At 34.3% G+C, this 7,904-nt stretch overlaps 1 long non-coding RNA gene across 1 annotated transcript; it reads right to left on the bottom strand.

Annotated features, from left to right (window-relative positions):
* Positions 1–720: 720 nt before the first annotated feature.
* Positions 721–6,391, bottom strand: LOC129057604 (uncharacterized). Its single transcript, XR_008522243.1, has 3 exons — positions 6,293–6,391; positions 5,181–5,279; positions 721–840 (listed from the first exon to the last, which is right to left on the bottom strand). It is a non-coding gene; the product is annotated as an uncharacterized LOC129057604 (long non-coding RNA).
* Between the last annotated feature and the right edge of the window lie 1,513 nt (positions 6,392–7,904).

Raw genomic sequence — 7,904 nt, 5'->3', positions numbered from 1 at the left:
TAATCATGGGTATATATTTATATATACATGTTTTATATATAAGTATGTATTAAATATGTATAAGTATGTATATAGAGGGGATATGAAATATGTATTAAAATCTTTCCCATTTTTTACTTCAGTTGCTTGACTTCTTACTATCGAGTTTCATTCTGAATATGTCCTTTATCAGATATTTGATTTGAAAATATTTTCCTCTTGTCTGTGCCACGAATTTTTATTTTAAGATCATGTTAGTTGCAGAGCTTTTATTAAGTTCATTTACCAAGTTTTTGTTTAATGAATGCGGTTTTTAATATCATATCTAAAACATTTTTGTTTTATCCAAAATTGCAAAGATTTCATTCTATATTTTCTTCTAGACACTTTATATTTTTCATTTTAACATTTAGATCTATGACACATTTTGAGATAATATTTGTATATGGTGTGAGTTAAGGATCTAAGATTATATTTTTTATGAAGACATCTCATTGTCCAGCATCATATATTGAAAACATGATTCTTTTCAAATTAGATTTCCTTGATACCTTATTTCCAGCCCACCTATTGTATTCCTTGGATATATAGGTCTATCCTTAAACCAGTACCACAGTGTTTCTTGATGCTGTAGCTTGATATTAAATTTAAAAATTTGGGAGTGCAACTTCCCTAATTTTTTTTCAGTTTTTTTATTCATAGTAATTTGTATTTTTCCATAAATTATAACATTACTCTGTCGGTATTTCCATAAAAATTCTGCTAGGCCAGATATACCTGTAGTCTCAGCTACTGGGAAGGTTGAAGCAGGAGGATCAGTTGAGCACAGAATTTCAAGGCTATGGTGCACTATGATTGCACCTGTGAATAAACACTGCACTATAGTGTGGGTGACATAAAAAGCCTGCTAGGATTGTGCTAGGGATTGCCTTGAATCTATAGATCAATTAAAGGAAATTTTCTATCCAAAAATTATTGAGTCCTTATTTACATCGTCTCAATTTTTCTTAGCAATATTTTGTAGTTTTCAATGCAAAGGTATTCTTTTATTTTGTTAAATTAATTCTTAGTATTTTATTATTTGTGTTATTAGCTTAAGTAGAATTGATTTCTTTCTTTTTTGTTAGTATGTAGAAATAATATTTATTTTTTATGTTGATTTTGCATTCTGTGAAATTTCTGAACTCATCTATTTGTTCTAGTAGGGTTGTTAAGACATTCTTTAGAATTTTCTACAAACATTATCAAGTCATCCACAAAAAAATACAGTATATTGATTTTGTATCATGTGAAATTAGTAAGTGATTTATTTGTTCTAGTAGCTTTTTAAAATACATATTCTTTAAGATTTTCTGCATGTATTATCATGTCTGTAAACCAATACAATTTTCTTCCTTTCCAATTTGGATTCCTTTAATTTGAAAGTTAGTAAAAACTTGAATAGGAGTAGTGAGAAAAGAAATATTCACTGCATTCCTTATATTATGGGGAAAGCACACAATTTTTCACTGTAAAGAATGATATTAGCTACAGATTTTTCCCATATCCCTGTACCACTTAGAGAACATTAGCTTCTATTCCACATTTTAAAAAAATTTATCATGAATAGGTGCTACCTTTTGTCAAATGTTTTCTGAATCTATTGAGAAAATCATGTATTGTGTCCCTCCTTTATTCTATCAATACTTGTATTACATTGATTAGCTTTTATATGTTAAACTAACTTTGTATTCCTGAGACAAATCTCACTTGGTCTTCAAATGTAATCATTTTTACATATTGCTGAAATTAGATTGCTAAATTTTTTGAGGATTTTTACATTTATGTTCAGGAGGGTTACCGATGTATATTATCTCTTATTATTTTTAGTGTATTTTTGGGGGTCTTGTATCAGAGTTATACTGATCTTATGAAGTGAGTTGGAAGTGTTTTCTCCTTCTCTATTTTCTGGAATAGTTGGAGTACGATTGGTATTTATATTTACTCTTTAAATATTTGGTAGAATTCACCAGTAAAGCCATTTACACCTGGGCTTTTCTTTCCAAAGAAATTTTTACATTACAGAGTCAATGTCTTTACTTCTGATAGGTCTATTCATATTTTCTACAAATCAGTTCTTGGGTCAGTTTCAGTAATGATGTTTTTCTAGGAATTTTTTTCCATTTAATATATGTTGTCATATTTTTGTCAAAAAGGTGTCTCAATATTTTCTTAACATGTTTTAAATGTATATATAATGATGACCCCTCTTTCATCCCTGATAGCGGTAAGTTGATATACTCTCTGTTATCGACTGAATGTCGGTGTTCCCCCAAAATTCCCTTGTTGAAATCTCATCCTCAGCACGATGGTATTTAGAAGTGGAATCTTTGAAAGATAATTAAGCCACGAGGGTAGAGTCCTCATAAATGGAATAAGTGCCCTTATAATAAGAGGGCAGAGAACTGTGTAGCTCTTATTTCACCAGCGAATATAGGGAGAAGTTGGCCACCTTCAACCCAGAAGAGAGTTCTCACAGCACCTGCTGGGACTCTAATCACAGCACCTGCTGGGACTCTGATAGTGGACTTTCAGCCTCCACAACTGTGAGAAATATGCTCCTGTTTTAAAGCCAACCAGGTACTATGGTACCATGTTGTAGGGCTCTACCCTCATGGCCTAATTATCTTTCAAAGATCCCACTTCTAAATACCATAGCGCTGAGGATGAGATTTCAACAAGGGAATTTTGGGGGAACACCGACATTCAGTCGACAACAGAAAGGATATCAACTTACCACTATCAGGGATGAAAGAGGGGTCATCATTTAAACTGACTGAAATGTTCCTTTTTTTCCTAGTCAGTCTAGCTAAAGTTTTATCATTTAAAAAAATTTGTAAAAGTCAATGCTTGGTTTTATTAATTTTCTCTATTTTGTGTTCTATTTTATTTTCACTCTGTTCCTTTATTATTCTTGATACTCTGCTTGGATATAATTTGTTCTTCCATCTCTAGTTTCTTAATGTAGAGCTTAGATTATTTATTTGAGAACTTTCTTTGTGTGTGTGTGTATATGTGTGTGTGTAAAGCTATAAATATCCTTCTGAACATTGCCTCAGCTACAAACCATAATTTTATGTTTTTTATTTTCATTCAATTAAAATTTCTTTCTAATTTTCTCTTTGATATCTTCATTTATCTTTTTCTTACTGAGAAGTGAGTTGTGTTATTTCCAAAAATTTGGAAATTCCCAAATTTCTTTCTCTTGTTGATTTCAAATGTATTCCATTTTGTTTAGAGAACATACTTTGCATGACTCCAATTCCTTCAAATTTATTTATAATTTTTTGTGGAACATCATATGGTTTATTTTACCCAAAGTTATAGGAGTTTTTCATAAATAAACATTTTTGAATGTGTTGCTTTGATTTAGAAAATTTCCAGAGCTCTGAAATGATTGTTTTTGGCAATTTGTTTAGTTTTAACTTGCTTTTGGGGGAGAGGGTTTGCCTATCTTATTACTCTGCAATAGCCAGAAGTCCAACCTCAATTAAATTATGTAATTTAAAATTTTATAGGGCCTTGATGTTTGACTGGCATTTGTTTGATTTTCCCAGTAGGGGGTGAGCTCTTTAGATTCATATTCATCTTTGTGTTTTACATGGCACCTATCACAGTGCTCGCAAATTCCTTAACTTCAGTGATTGGCTTTCGAATGCACTTTTCCATTAGAAAACTCATTGAATGACTGAACAGACTCATACAAAATGGCAATTTTAAAAAATCTCATATTGTCATTCTTTCTTTCATTGATCAGAAAAGGAATCTCCACCATTTTAACATGCATCGATTAGAAAGTAATAATTTGTTAAGAGTTTTATCAAAACACTTGCTTTAATGCTAGAAAACTGTTGAGTGAAGATCAGCATAGCAATCTCAGTATGCACTATATCAGGTTTAAAGGGATATTACCAATTTCTTCTGGGAGCATTTTAACAACAGGCAACAGCTTTAATAGTAGCGAATTTAAATCTGATACTACTTTTTACAGTATATGTTTTAGGATAATAGTTCATAAAATACAAAGCCTAGAGGGCCAATTTCCAAGCCAAAGTGGGAGGTGGAGCTCACTAGGGCTGTATTATTGTTTACTTTTATATTTGAGTCTGGGTTATTACTTTCAGATGTTTGTAAGATCCACCTTGGCTTCTCTCATGCAGGCTATTTATAGAAGTTTCCCTGTACAGTTTTATCTCATCTCCAGTAACATATATGCTGAATTCTTTAATCTTTTTGACTTTTTCATGATAAAAAGTCACACACTTTAATTCCATTTTCAGCAAAGAAATAATTCAATTAAAGTTGTATACAAAAATTATTCAGAGAAAAGTATTCAGAGAAAAATTGGCTTTAATCTCAACCTCATTTCCTGTAATGACATTTGTTAAAATAAAATAGAAGAAAATAAAATAGGGTGAAATCAAGCTAATTAAGTACAAACATAAATAAAATCATGACTGTTCTTGAGGCTGTTGGTCAGATAGCAGATTTACTGGTCTCACAGTTAGTAACCATCCTCCTTATGGTGACAGAATGGAAACAGTCCTTCATTTAGTCTAGCCAAAATTTCTGTAGTAAATTAATTTGCAGACTCTATTTGTAAAATAGTGTTGGAGAACATGAGTGACCTTATATAAGTCCGTTATGTTTTATTATGTTTACAGAAACAATAAAGACGTAATACTAAACAAAGATAAAAGCAGAAGAGTTGTATTACTTTTAAAATAATATTGGCTGGGCGTGGTAGCTCGCACACCTGTTAGCTCAACACTTTGGGAGGCCAGGAGTTTGACATTAGCCTGAGCAACATAGCAAGATCCTCTATCTATTGAAAAAAAAAAATTAGCTTTGCCTAGTAGTGCATGCCTGTTGTCCTAACTACTGAAGAGGCTGAGGCAGATGGGATTGCTTGAGCCCAGAATATGGAGACTGGAGAGAACTATGATTGCACCACTGCGCTGCAGCCTGGATGATGGGGCAAGACCCTAAATATCCTAAATAAATAGGCCTGGCACTGTGGCTCACATCTGTAATCCCAGCACTTCGGGAGGCCAAGGCAGGTGAATCAACTGAGGTCAGGAGTTCAAGAGCAGTCTGGCCAAAATGGTTAAACCCCATCTCTACTAAAAATACAAAAATTAGCCAGGTGTGGTGGCACGCACCTGTAATCCCAGCTACTCGGGAGTCTGAAGCAGGAGAATCACTTGAATCCGGGAGGAAGAGGCTGCAGTGAGCTGAGATTGCTCCACTGCACTCCAGGCCTGGGTGACAGAGCAAGACTGTCTCAAAAAAAAATATATATATATATATAAAATATATATTTAATTACCTAATTAATTAAATAAATATTATTGATGAGCATTGTGCTATTAATTTCCATTTATAGACTTTTGCTTATTAAAATTATTTAGAATCATTTTCTTCACAATTCCCATTTCGCCCTTTGTTTTGCGGTGATGTAAACAATATCCCTACTTAGATAGTTTTTAAGTCATATGTTGTTTTCTGACTGGTTCTCCATCTAATACCAAAAGTTCTAAAACTATTTCTCTAATTTATTCATCACACATGCCAGTTATTACCATAATCCCAGAGACTCAGTGTATCAGCTGTAAATGGTAAGAATGGTCTTACAAAGTGATGATTTAAACTTTTCATAGCTTGAGGGGTTATTTCTCAAACCTCCACCCTATTCCTGGGATATGGCCTTCTTCTGCCTGTGATATCTTTGTGCCAAATCACATTACTTCCATGGACACATTTTTCAAAAACCAGCGAGAAGTTCGCAGATTCTGGTCTTCTTTTTCACCTTATTTCTTCCAAAACTATTGGTTCAAAATCTCTTCTCTGATTGTAGTTCTCAGGAGAAAATATTCATCTTCCTTTACTAAATTCAACCCTTAGTTTTTTGGTTTTGTTTTGTTTTTCCTTTTCAAAATAATGAAAACTTCTACAAACATTTTCAAGTCACCATTTGTACCATTTATGCATATGATAAAAATCCCCAGGATTTTTAAAAGTTATATAAAAATAAACTCAAGTACACTAAAATTTGGTAATTTGGGGTTTTATTGATTGGATAGGGATTATTTTAGATGTGGATGATGAATACAAGCACACCAAAATTCCAAGGACTGCTATTAGTAATATAGTTCATATTTTTGAAAAAGCTGAATTTTCTATACATTTAAATGCTTTCTTTCTCTTCATGTATTCCCGTCATGACACTAATAAATAAAGCATTAAAATGAAAAATGCCTTTTATTTAGATTACCATTCAAATTTATATCTAGTTCTTTCTTCTGTTCACATTTTTCTGTAAAACTTCTCATGAAATTTTCTTAGCCAGAATCTCACAGCGGTTTTAGCAACTTTTCTAAAAAACAAAACAAATAAATAGACAAACAATAAAACTTCACAAATTTTAATGGGGCCATACAAACTCTAAAAGTTGAAAAGGCATTTACAATATCTAGTCTATTATCTAGTTTTTAAAATCCACCAGAGGTTATATGATTTGCTCTAAGTCACATTGCTGGCTAAATTAGAAACACAGCTAGGATTCTAGCATTCTGACCGTGAATCCAGGGCTACTTCCGACTGAATTTGCAGTTCTGGCTTTGAGTCCAAAAATACTAAGTGATATCCTGGAAATATACCAAATCTGCAGAAATGTGCGTGACTTCAATGAAAATATTTGTTCAGGCTGTACAGGGTGGCTGACGACTGTAATCCCAGCACTTAAGGAGGCAGAAGCAGGAGGATAGCTTGAGCCCAGGAGTTAGAGACTAGTCTGGGCAACATAGCAAGACCCCAGTCTCCACACAAAGGAAAGAAAAGACAAAACAATAAAATATTTGTTCAGAAGTCAAGGAGCAAGATATTGGCGAACTCCTTTCCTTTGGAAATAACATATTAAGTATCTTGTATATTTTCACCCAGCATTGGTATGTCATGATTCATCTGCTGCTAAATAAGTTAGATTTGTGCTAAGATGCACATAGTGAAGCTTAAAGAAAAAATGAAAAGGACATCAAGTCTTTCCAGGCAAGGAAGGTCCATTTTGTCATGAATGGCGCTTTGAGCCTCTTGATACGTTCATCTCTCTCATTGCTTTAGCTACAAAAGGTCTGTTATTGGAGGATTGTCCCAACAAGTGTAAGGCACTGTTTAATGAAGGAGAACAGGAACAACTTGATCACATTCCTCTGCCACTAACACTTTGCTCTGGTTATTTCTCTGTGGAATTTTTTCCCAAGAAATCCTTTGGTTGAGTGTGGAGGAATAGAGCGGAAGGACTTGGGACTGTTGCGGCAGAGGAGACCCACCTCTGCAGGTTTCGCCTACACTATGAAGATGCTGTGCAGCCAGGGGTGAGGGTGTCCTGGCATCCACGCCCACCACCATATTCCCCTGTCCCTTGCAACCCGGTCTTCCTGCTGTGGCTACTAAAGTCTGTTGCCTCCCTGCTCATCACCACTCCTCACACACTTGAGGTTTTGGAAGTTGTCATGCTGGATATTGTTAAGTCGTTGATCTTCCAAGACCAGCTGCTGCTCTACCATTTATAAAAGGCCAAGAAGACTCCATCTCCCTTTGTCCAGCACATTCTGATTGTGGTCAATCACAACAGAAACACATGCAGTGAAATGAAGGCCGGGTATGTGGGTCTTTTCCTACGCTGCAAAATGGATTCATTGTTTTGTGGAATTTGAGCCTGACCAGGACAGCAGGACTTAGAAGCCTCAGGACTGAAAATAAACTCCACAGTCTTTCAGATTCACAGGGGTCAGGAAAGGAGGAGACCTAGAAGAATCTCATGTTCCAAAGACAAACTCTCCTGCTACCAAATACCCACATTCTCGGAAGCCGAGAATATTTGGAAG

The sequence above is a fragment of the Pongo abelii genome, chromosome 12 (genome assembly GCF_028885655.2).
Source record: "Pongo abelii isolate AG06213 chromosome 12, NHGRI_mPonAbe1-v2.0_pri, whole genome shotgun sequence".
In the NCBI taxonomy this organism is placed as follows: Eukaryota; Metazoa; Chordata; class Mammalia; order Primates; family Hominidae; genus Pongo; species Pongo abelii.
This window is presented reverse-complemented; position numbering and strand designations above follow the sequence as displayed.